A 12,840-nucleotide genomic window follows, 5' to 3' on the forward strand; every position below is an offset into this window, starting at 1 on the left:
GAGTCAGGCCTAGAGACAGGAGGTCCTAGGTTCAAATCTGGACTCAGCCACTTCCCAGCTGTGTGACCCTGGGCAAGTCACTTGACCCCCATCACCCACCCTTACCACTCTTCCACCTAAGAACAAAAACACAGAAGTTAAGGGTTAAAAAAAAAAAGGAGAGAAGGAACAATAGCTGCATTGAAAAGTAAAAGGGTAGGGGAATAAAAAAGAAAAATGATAGAAGCCATGAAGGGAAGAGTTGACCAAACCTATTGCAAGAGGTCAAAATTGCTAATGCTATACTAGAGTGACTATAGGTCCTTGGAGAAGGTAAAGATGTTATTGAGATCCCAAATGAGAAACCAATTAAAAAGTAAGGATAGAGAAGGGGATACATATTTATTTAGTGCCAATTATGTGTCTGCACTTTGCTAAGAACTTTACAAATATTATCTCATTTGATCCTCACAATGACTAAGACAGACAGAGGTTAAGTGACTTGGCCAGGTTCATAAGGTTGGTAAGTTTCTGAAGCAGGATTTGAATTCAGGTTTTCTTGCCTCCAGGCCCAAAATTCTTTCCATTGTGCCATCTTAATGTTTTGAATTAATGTCAAAAGAAAAGAAAAAAGGAAAACTTTGTGTTTATTTTCTCAGACTAAGTTCTTTATGTTTGTAAAGGATTAAATAAAGCCTGTTCTATAAGTGATGTTTTATTAGCCTGAATGCTTACATGAAAGCTGGGGGAACTTTTAGGGAAAGTAATGACTTGGGGTGGGGGTGGGGTATAATTTAGCCCTATGGAATATTAATTGATGAGAAACTCCAGGTTTGTGTGAGACAAGAGCTATAGTTCTTACCAAATTCTGTATACTAAATGATTAACCAGAATGGAAAGTGGATATTATTGATATTCACATTTGCGAAATAACTCATTTATATAGCATTTTAAAGTTTTTAAAGCACTCACATATATACACACATACACACAACAATAATAACAAAAACAACCTTGTAAAGTAGGTTATACAAGTATTATTATCCCCATTTTATAGTTGAGGAAACAAGATCAGACAGGTTTAACTATGTGCCTAAAGTCACAGAGGCAATGTCACAGCTAGAATTCAAATTGATACAACTCTCAAATCAGCACTTTACCAGTGTCTCTCAGGAGAAAGAAACTACTCCTATGTAATTCAATTTAATTCAGTAGTTGGGCAGAACCCAGCGCTAGGCACTGACTCCCACCTCCCTTTCTAGATCCCTTTTATATGATTCCCATTTGTGTAGTCTTAATTATAGGAGAAGTATAAGTCAGTATGGCCTATTAGCCATTTCCTAAACTCAACTTTCCATACTCTTTCTTATTTTTGTGCATTTATACAAGCTGATTCCTGCACTTAGAATGTACTTATCACCAACCCTTAGAATCTATGATGGTCTTCAAGGTTCATCTGGGGTACTGCCTCCTACATGAAGCTTTCTCTGATCTATTTAGTTGGTGGTGCTTTTTTTCCTCCTCAAATTATCTTGCACTTACATATCTGTGTATGTGTTGTGTCAACCAGATAGAAAATATTCCTAAGTCCAATACAAAATCAGGAATGTGAGGAGAACAAATAAACAACAATAAATAACAACAAATCTCAACAAAGGAATATTTGACATTTGATCAAAGAACTAGAAACTAAAGAGATGCCTGTCATTTGGGGAATAGTTGATCAAATTATGATGCAAGAATATAATAGAAAACTAATATGCCATAAGAAATAAAGGGGATGATTTCAGAGAAACCTGGGAAGACTTGTATGGACTGTTGCAAAGTAGAGTAAGCAGAACCAAAAGAACAATTTCTATAAAAACATGGTAAAGATAAACACCTTTAAAAGACCTAAGAACACTGATCAATGCAACAATCAAACACAATTCCAGAGGATTCATAATGAAAAAAACTACCTACCTTCTGAAAGATGTATTTAGGGTACAGAATATTACATATTTTTTGGATAGGGCCAATATGAAAATTTATTTTGCTCAATTGTGAATATTTATTATGAGGGTTTGCTTTTCTTTTTTTTTCCTTTTTAAGCCAAGTAGAAAGAAGGGAATGATGTCATGAATATTTATTTGTTTTCCTTTGTTCCGGGTGACTATTGAATCTAAAGCATGATGGGAGACAACAGAAGCAACATTTGCCAAAATGATTGTGATTTAAAATAAAGAGCATCAATGAGACATTTTAATGGAAAAAAAACATTATTTTACTTGTTAATGGACTTTGTTAATCAATTTCCATTCAATATTCCACTTTTTGGCAATAATAAAGATATTTCTTAAGTTAAAAATGTAACTGGAATATTCATAGGAAATACTTTTAAACATTGCAAAAATGACTAATCCAAGAAAAGTCTTCAGTGATGGTAAACCTTTTAGAGGTCACCTGCAGTGCCCTACCCCCAGAGACCAAGTACCATGCCCCTCCCAGCCTTACTCAACACAGGGGAAGGAGAAAGCATTCCAATTGGGCTGCTGGGCAGAGAGGTGGTGAAGTAAAAAAATGTCCTCAATACAAGTGAAGAGAGGGAGGAGAGTGGCTCAAGCACTCTGCTCCCCTCCAGCTCTGCCACCGGTGAGCCACCCACCTTACCCCACCCCACAGTGTGTTCCCTGTGCTCAGTAGCCCAATGGGAATGTGAAAAAATATCAGGCATGGTGGAGAGGGGGAAGAGAGTAGCTCCACTCGAGTCCCTCTGATTTTCTAGTAATGAACACTGGGGTGAGGGATGGTGTTGGGTGAGGGAAGTGAGTGTGCCCACAGAGAGCACTCTGTGTGCCATCTTTGGCACATGTGCCATAAGTTTACCATCACTTGTCTATGAAGTTTTCTTTCCTCTCTCTATTTTTCATTTTATCAAAGTCAAAGAGGCTTATTAAAAATATTATTATTTATACCAAACACCAAAAAAGTTTAGACCAATGAGAACTGTCCTGGTTTTGATTCTTAGGTACTAACTAATTAGTTTTATGACTGGGAAAACCTCTGTATCTGTTCCTAGCTCCACAGTATAGGAATACTTCATATTTCCTGTCTCACAGGTAGGGGATAGGGATGTACTAATCCAAGGCTTTTAATGAGTCATTGAACTCCTTGAACACAAGATACCAAGCACAGAAAATGGGAAGTCACCTTGGTATACTACAATAGAGGTCCTTCCCAAATTGAAGGTTATGGTCTTTGCCTTATCTGCCTGAAAGAAGTAGAGGGGTTTCCAGCAGATTTAAACCATACAACTATGCTTTGTTGTTCAGTATTTTCCAATATTCCTTCTTCTTTTTCACAATAGCAAACTGTTTGTTCACTGCCAGTCTTCAAATCATTTCTTCTTAAAATCAGGTGCATTTTAACTCCTCAGGTGGTGACACCAAAGGAGAAAAACACAGTGAAGAAATTGGTTTATAGCTGTTTACATATTTGTCTGCCCCCATATAAAAAGAATGCTGAATGCTGGCTGAAATGAATTTTTTTTAAAAAAATACACCAATAGCATCAAACATTCTGAGAAGAAATTGGACCCTGGGAATTCAAACAAGAAAATATTCTAAACAGAAACTCAGAGTGGTATCAAGGTTAGTGGGCGAGGGGGGTAAGACTCCTGAGTGGGTGAGGAAAACAGAGTGGTAGAGAACCCAGTTCAGAATCACCATTGAACAAAGGAAGATCTTCCTGGCTTAGTTCATAATGAAAGGCCCTCAGGTAGAAATAGAACAAAAGAGAGGAAATATATTTAGAAATAAAGGTATCCATTTCTTTCTAAGTCTCCATTTAGGTAAATAAAAAGTATTCTCAGGCTTGTTTGTTTAGAGGCATTCTTACTTTTTTGCTTTCTGAACCATGAAGGAAGAAAAAAATAAGGCTTTATAAGCCACAGAATTATTCATAAGCAAGATAATAGTGTTTTTTTTAAATTGACATATTTTTAAAAGCTCTTATTGCCACTCAACTAAACTGGACCAGTCTTGAAAAACAGGGCAATACTTCCTCACCTGCACTGTTTCTAATCAAAGCCTTTCACATTCATTATTAAAAATGTTGTCTTTATAATAATCATTATTATGGAAAAATATCTGATTCTTGAACCAGAGTTCAAAGAACAGCCTACTAGAGATCTTCAGAAGAATGGGCCCACAAACCATCTTTAATAATGAAGGGAGGCAGAACCCATTGTCCTTCTGTGTGTATGTGTGTAGAATAATCTCTCCTAGGGTCCCAAACCAGAACCCAAGAACTCTACACTTAGGGCACCTTTGGTGATAGAAATATTGATTCTTATCGTGTGGAAATTTTCTGCTCTTGTTACTGTAATTTTTTTTAATTCTGCGTGACAGAATTTGTGAAAACTCCTCCCTTGGGAGTATTGAGTAGCCACTGTGTACCAAATATAATGCTGTGAGCTAGAGTCCTCAGAGAGAACCCTGAGGGAGTAAGCTGAGCCAATTGGGCTGATCTAGGAAAGAGAGGATTGAATTAAGGCTTAGAAACTTTCAGGTTAGTTTAGCTCAGCTCTCCAAATAAATCTGGAGGGAAAAAAAAAGACTTTGGGAAGGTCCAACAAGTGTCAAGGGCTTTGAAATAAGGGAAGATAATTTTGTTCCTGACCCCTGAAATAAGCTGATATAATATAGATCGTTATTCACTCCCAGGAGCCTTTAAGATACATGGCCACCTAGGGATCTTAAATCCAAATCTTAGGCTAGAGCATTAGATAAAGGAACTAAATTTCCATAGATTCCATAAAAGATCTATATAGAAGGAAAGAATTTGTGGCCAAACAAGAGATAGAGAGCACTATAAGATATTGAAATGAATTATTTTGATTATATTAAATTAAGAAGCTTTACCACAAACAAAACCAATGTAACCAAGATCAGAAGGAAAACAACAACCTGAGAAAACATTTTATAGCAATTTCTCTAGGTCTAATTTATCAAATTTTAGAGAACTAGGTCAGATTTTTAAGAATAGAAGTCATTCCCCAATTGACAAATGGTCAAAGGATGTGAACAAGCAGTTTTCAGAAGAAGAAATCAAAGCTATCAATAACCATAAGAAAAAACATTCTAAATCACTCTTGATTAGAGAAATGCAAGTTAAAACAACTCTGAGGTATCTCCTCAAACCTATCAGATTGTCCAATATAACAATAAAGGAAAATGATAAACGTTGGAGGGGATGTGGCAAAATTGGGACACTCAAGCATTATTGTTGGAGTTAATGAACTGATCCAAATATACTGGAAGGCAAATTTGGAACTATGGCTCAAAGGGTTATAAAACTGTGCATACCCTCTGATCCAGTAATACCGAACTACTAGGTTTATATCCCAAAGGTATTTTTTAAAAGGGAAAGAGGGGAAAGTACCTACTTGTACAAAAATATTTATTGTACCTCTTTTTGTGGTGGTAAAGAATTAGAGATTATGGGGATGTCCATCAACTGCAGAATGGCTGAGAAAATTGTGTTATATGATGGTGATGGAAATTGTTCTGTAAGAAATGATGAACAAGATTATTTCAGAAAAAACTGGAAAGACCTTCATGAACTGATACACAGTGAAATAAGGAGAATCAGGAGAACATTGTACACAGTAACAGCATTATCATGGGATGACAAACTGTGAAGGACTTAAATACTCTCAGCAATACAATGATTCAGACAATTCAGAAATGTGAGGCTCACTGAGGAAAGCAGCCATGAGATTGCTGGTAATGTCCCAATCTCTCACACAAAGGCACTACTCCTCTCAGCCAAAGGTCATCATTAAACCCTGAGTTCCCCCTCACTCACTCTAAAGACCAAAGAAGTCCTTGAAACACCACCACTGAAAAAACCAAACCTGCCTTTCCCCGAGAACAGATTAGCAATCACTGTTTCTCAATTTGCTTACATCTGTAATAGCAGCCCTGGTAATGTTCATGTGCCAAGTCATTTTCATAAACATCACCCCCCTCCCCTGCCAAGAATGTTGTAATGCTTCATATTTTGCTCTCTATAAAAGTCTTTCTCTTTGTCACAATAAATGAAGATCACAATCCGCAGTCATGTTGCTATGATTCTTCTGCTCCATCCTTCTCAAGCATGCTGGCCACAATCTTTCCTGTCCTTCTTATTTCACTCTTTCTCTCTAGCCACTAATGATCTAGCAGGCTAATTTTCTCTCTCCATGGCTACAATGGCTCTCAGATCCAATCACTCATCACCATGCATCCCTCGCATGGCCCCGACACATGGCACCAAGACAGGGACAACTGTTGACTGCAACACATGGCACCCCAAACAGGAACACCACCAGCCATACATAGCACCTGAGGTAGCCAAAAAAAGCTGTGCTCTAATCTGATTCTCCTCAAGGAACAGAGATTCCCCTGCCAGCATGTCCACTTCACTCACAAGACTCCCAGCCAGGAGCAATTCTCTAGAGATGCAAAAGACACAACCAAGCTTAAACAACAGAGAAGTTGAAACACAGAAAAAGTCTCTCACAACAGGATGAGGAATCGAAGGACCACAGTCCCATGAAGCAAAGCACCGAACTTCAAAGTTTGTAAGTAACATTTTTAAAGAGACAGCACAATATATTTCATTTCAAAAAAGATTTCAGGAAACAGAAACAGAATTAATTAAACACAGAAAAACAGAATTTTGACAAAGCCTCAGAATAAATCACAAAGAAAGCAGAAGTGTTTTACTTTCAAAAGGAAAATTCCACTTCTTGTACTTGCCAGATGAGACATTTAAAGGCCCAGTGTCTTAAAAAAAAAAAAAAACAGAAAGGACAGAGAACCAGCATTAACCAAGAGATACTCAAGGACTTTTAAAAACTAACTGCAAAGAAGAGTAAAAACAACAGATAATCCCAGAACAACACCAATTTTAATGCATGCTTAATCTATGTTAAACGTGGTCTATTTTTAAACCTGTCGTTGTCCTCCATCACTGTCTTGTCTTGTGTACACAAACAAAAAAATGGGAATTCAGCCAGAAAGAAATCTGATCCTCCCTGCCTGGGATTCTCTGGTACCTGGCAAAGTAAGGTAAACCTCTTAAACTTTAAGATTTTACATAACCAATAAAAGACCGAAAAAAAAAAAAGAAAAAAAAGGCTCTCCTCTTCCTTAGCTGGCCACTGAGGCAGGGGAAAAGGCTAGACTACAACAACAGAAGGGAAAATTGATCCCACAATCTCACTGGACTTTCACTTAGAATCAATTTTAAAGGTTAACATGACTGTGGAAAAACTACTAATGATTCTGAAATGTACTTATGGTATTCAAGGTTGAAAAGTATTTAACAAGTTGTATAAAACTTCAAATAAGTTTGATTCTTTACAAAACTAAATGGTAAAAGAATTGTCTATTCTCACTAGGATTTGAAATGAATAATGGTTACAGATTTGAATGTTTAGTCATGCCTAAGATATTTGAGTCAACTAAAAATTGAGAAGATAATATTTTCTCTAACTGCTATGGGTAACCAGCTTTCTGAAAGAAATTGCAATGTAATATGGAAAAAAACTCTGTATGATCAATAATTAAAAGATATTTTGATGTATGGATTAGCAAGCATCAAATAACATTACAATGAATATTGGAGGAGAAATTTTAATGTCAGTCTGCAAATGTGATATAATAGGTACAAGAGTTTAACATGTATTCAAATGCAATTTGTCACAATGTAATATGAATTTCTACTGCAAAGACAATTCATTCTTAAGGTGAATAGGATAAGACAAAAACATGCAAGTTCAAAAGTGAAGAGTTAAAAAGAGAAGGTAGTTAATGAAGGATTTTTTTCTTTTTCACTCCTCAGCAATATATCAACTAATTAAGCCATAAATTACAGCAGCACCGCTTTGAGATAAAATTTAAGAAGTTAAAATACTCTCTTCAAATTCAAATTTCAAAATTTCTTTGCTGACACACAGGAAGAGAAAAACACACCTATAATCATTTTCTACTAGATTTAAAGATCCAAAATAATCTTTTTTACAGATCACCTTACAGAACTTGACAAGAGGCCAAAAACTGGAGATCAGACTCTCCTCCTTTCCCTCTTCCCCCGTCCCCTTTTTCCTCTACCCAGCCCACTCCAGTCACACTGTCTTAACTTGGGTCACATAGTCACACAGCGGCTTCAATGCCGCCTCACCCCACCTCCCCAAACCCTGACCCCCACCCCCTCACAACCAGCTCATCCCCTCCCTTTCCCTGTAAGCAGCCTTTCTGCTGTTCCCCTTCATACAGCAAAGAAGACAACACTGGCAGAACAGAGAGGAAGTTGCTGATCACAAACCAAGCTAATTATTTATTGGAATAAGGATTCCATTATTCACATAAATTTAGAAACAGCATACCTATGATTTTAAGCAAGCAGGTCTAAACTATTAAAAAATTTCTAGAAAAGTAAAACTATTTCATCACAAACTAATAAGAAAAAGGTTTTCTCTCAACTGTAATGTGGGAATCACACCACCAAGATATTTTTATTTAAAGTAATAAGGGGAAGATGATAGATCCCCCCAAAGACAATGTCATATTCACACTTAAATTTCAATGAGAACAATCTAAATGGTGCCATGAGGCATTATCATGACTTAAAAAGCAGTGAGGACTATATCATAAGCATGGACACTTTAGCCAATTTATGACAAGACCCTGATCCACTAATTACCTGGAACACAGGGGTCACTTATATTTTTTCAGAGACAGCTGAAAAGCCAGTTTAGGTGCCTCATCTTACAGAAACACTGAGGAGACTAGAGCTAAGAGATCACCAGCCTGAAAAAAGACCACAGAGCAATGAACAAGAGGACAAGAGAAATACACACCTGGAACAAAGCCAAATCACCAGCCTGCTAGAATTGTACACATGATATAGACTTAAAGACATGATGAGACTCTTGAAATGGTATTATTGACAATGGTTGTACTGTTAAGCATACCAGAGACACAAGCAACTCTTGGATTGACCTATCACCTTGGGTGAGACCCCTGACATATTTTGACAATATTAAGACTGATAATTCTTTACTACTATGACAAGTACAAGTTAATACATTGTACAATGACTAGACTACCATGACACATAAACTCTAGCTACCAAGACCCCTAGTCACTTATCTATACAAGAATATGTGTCAAAACTTTATTTAAAGCTACAGCCTAAGGCAAAACGGATCAGTGATAGAAATATTGGATATGGAAAATGGTGAATGGTTTATGACTTTTCTGTTAGAAGGTATGAGTAGCCTTTGCTGCCATACTCCATTCTATAGCTATTGAAGAGACATTAAGGGATTCTTAGAGCAGCACTCCAGTACATTTCACTGGACATATAAGACTTATTTACAGTAACACTTCAATGGACATACAAGATATAAATGCACCACTTTGAAGATAGTAAAGTTTTTAATGCAAACACAAAAGCAATAGCAGCTTCAATACTCAATGTTTTTAAGTCTCAACCTTTTTTTTCAAACATTTATTAATATTCATTTTTAACATGGTTACATGATTCATGCTCCTCCTTTCCCCTTCACCCCCCGCACTCCCCCCACCCATGGCCGATGCACATTTCCACTAGTTTTGTCATATGTCCTTGATCAAGACCAATTTCCAAATTGTTGGTAGTTGCATTGGTGTGGTAGTTTCAAGTCTACATCCCCAATCATGTCCACCCTGACCCATGGGTTCAAGCAGTTGTTTTTCTTATATGTTTCCTCTCCTACAGTCCTTCCTCTGAATGTGGGCAGCGTTCTTTACCATAAATCCCTCAGAATTGTCCTCGGTCATTGTATTGCTGCTGGTACAGAGGTCCATTACATTCAATTTTACCACAGTATGTCAGTCTCTGTGTACAGAGTTCTTCTGGCTCTGCTCCTTTTGCTCTGCATCTGTTCCTGGAGGTCTCTCCAGTTCGCCTGGAACTCCTCCAGTTTATTATTCCTTTTAGCACAGTAGTATTCCATCACACGCATATACCACAGTTTGTTCAGCCATTCCCCAATTGAAGGACATACCCTCTTTTTCCAATTTGTTGCCACCACAAAAAGCACAGCTATAAATATTTTTGTACAAGTCTGTTTATCTATGATCTCTTTGGGGTACAAACCCAACAATGGTATGGCTGCATCAAAGAGCAGGCATTCTTTTATAGCCCTTTGAGCATGATTCCAAATTGCCAGCCAGAATGGCTGGATCAGTTCACAGCTCCACCAGCAATGCATTAATGTCCCAATTTTGCCACATTCCCTCCAACATTCATTACTCTCCCCTTCTTCCATTTTAGCCAATCTGCTATGTGTGAGGTAGAACCTCAGAGTTGTTTTGATTTGCATTTCTCTAATTATTAGAGATTTGGAACACTTTCTCATGTGATTATTGATACTTTTGATTTCTTTACCTGAAAATTGCCTATTCACGTCTCTTCCCCATTTATCAATTGGGGAATGGCTTGATTATTTATACAATTGTTTTAACTCCATGTATATTTGAGTAATTAGACCCCTGTCAGAGTTTTTCGTTATAAAGATTTTTTCCCAATTTGTTGTTTCCCTTCTGATTTTGACTACATTGTTTTTGTTTGTACAAAAACTTTTTAGTTTAATATAATCAAAACCATTTAATTTGCATTTTGTAATTTTCTCTAACTCTTGCTTGGTTTTAAAGTCTTTCCTTTCCCACAGATCTGACAAGTAAACTATTCTGTGTTCACTTAACTTGTTTATAGTTTCCCTCTTTATATTCAAGTCGTTCACCCATTCTGAATTTATCTTGGTGTAGGGTGTGAGATGTTGATCTAGACCTAATCTCTCCCATATTGTTTTCCAAATTTCCCAGCAGTATTTGTGAAATAGTGGATTCTTGTCCCAAAAGTTGGACTCTTTGGGTTTATCATACACTGTCTTGCTGATGTCATTTACCCCAAGTCTATTCCATTGATCCTCCTCTCTATCTCTTAGCCAGTACCATATTATTTTGATGACTGCTGCTTTATAGAATAGTTTAATATCTGGTACTGCTAGGCCCCCTTCCTTCACATTTTTTTTCATTATTTCCCTTGATATTCTTGATCTTTTGTTATTCCAAATGAAATTTGTTATAGTTTTTTCTAATTTAGTAAAGAAGTTTTTTGGTATCTTGATAGGTATGGCGCTAAATAGGTAAATTAATTTGGGTAGAATTGTCATTTTTATTATGTTAGCTAGTCCTACCCATGAGCAATCAATGGCTTTCCAATTGTTTAGATCCAGTTTTATTTGTTTGGAAAGTGTTTTGTAGTTGTTTTCATATAATTGCTGTGTTTGTTTTGGTAGATAGATTCCTAAGTATTTTATATTGTCTAGGGTGATTTTAAATGGTGTTTCTCTTTCTACTTCTTGCTGCTCTAGTGTGTTGGAAATGTATAGAAATGCTGATGATTTATGTGCATTTATTTTGTATCCTGCCACTTTGCTAAAGTTGTTGATTATTTCTACAAGCTTCTTAGTTGATTCTCTAGGATTTTTTAAGTATACCATCATATCATCTGCAAAGAGTGATAGCTTAGTCTCCTCCTTGCCTATTTTGATACCTTCAATTTCTTTTTCTTCTCTAATTGCAACTGCTAGTGTTTCTAGTACAATGTTAAATAATAGAGGTGATAATGGGCATCCTTGTTTCACTCCTGATCTTATTGGGAAGGCTTCTAATTTATCCCCATTGCATATGATGTTTGTTGATGGCTTTAGGTATATACTGTTTATTATTTTTAGGAAAGGTCCTTCTATTCCTATACTTTCCAGTGTTTTCAATAGGAATGGATGCTGTATTTTGTCAAAGGCTTTTTCAGCATCTATTGAGATAATTATGTGATTTTTGTTTGTTAGACTGTTGATATGGTCAATTATGTGATGGTTTTCCTAATGTTGAACCAGCCTTGCATTCCTGGTATAAATCCCACCTCATCATGGTGGATGATCTTCTTAATTACTTGCTGGAGTCTCTTTGCTAGTATTCTATTTAAGATTTTTGCATCTATGTTCATTAGGGAGATTGGTCTGTAGTTTTCTTTCTCTGTTTTTGATCTCCCTGGCTTTGGAATCAGTACCATATTTGTGTCATGAAAGGAATTTGGTAGGACTCCTTCTTTGCTTATCATATCAAATAATTTGTATAGTATTGGGATTAGTTGCTCTTTGAATGTCTGATAGAATTCGCTTGTGAATCCATCAGGCCCTGGCTATTTTTTCTTAGGGAGTTCTTTGATGGCTTGTTCAATTTCTTTTTCTGATATGGGATTATTTAGGTATTCTATTTCTTCTGCTGTTAATCTAGGCAGTTTATATTTTTGTAAATATCCATCCATATCTCCTAAATTGTTATATTTATTGCCATATAATTGGGCAGAATAGTTTTTAATGATTGCCTTAATTTCCCCTTCATTAGAGGTGAGGTCTCCCTTTTCATCTTTGATACTATCAATTTGATTTTCTTCTTTCCTTTTTTTTATTAGATTGATCAATACTTTGTCTATTTTATCTGTTTTTTCAAAGTAACACCTTCTAGTCTTATTTATTAATTCAATAGTTCTTTTACTTTAGATTTTATTAATTTCTCCCTTGGTTTTTAGTATTTGTAATTTAGTTTTCATCTGGGGATTTTTAATTTGCTCACTTTCTAATTTTTTGAGTTGCATGCCCAATTCATTGATCTCTGCCCTCCTTAATTTGTTAATATATGCACTCAAGGATATAAATTTCCCCCTGAGTACTGCCTTGGCTGCATCCCACAGAGTTTGGTAGGATGTCTCATCATTGTCATT

Source organism: Gracilinanus agilis, chromosome 3, assembly GCF_016433145.1.
Source record: "Gracilinanus agilis isolate LMUSP501 chromosome 3, AgileGrace, whole genome shotgun sequence".
NCBI lineage: Eukaryota > Metazoa > Chordata > Mammalia > Didelphimorphia > Didelphidae > Gracilinanus > Gracilinanus agilis.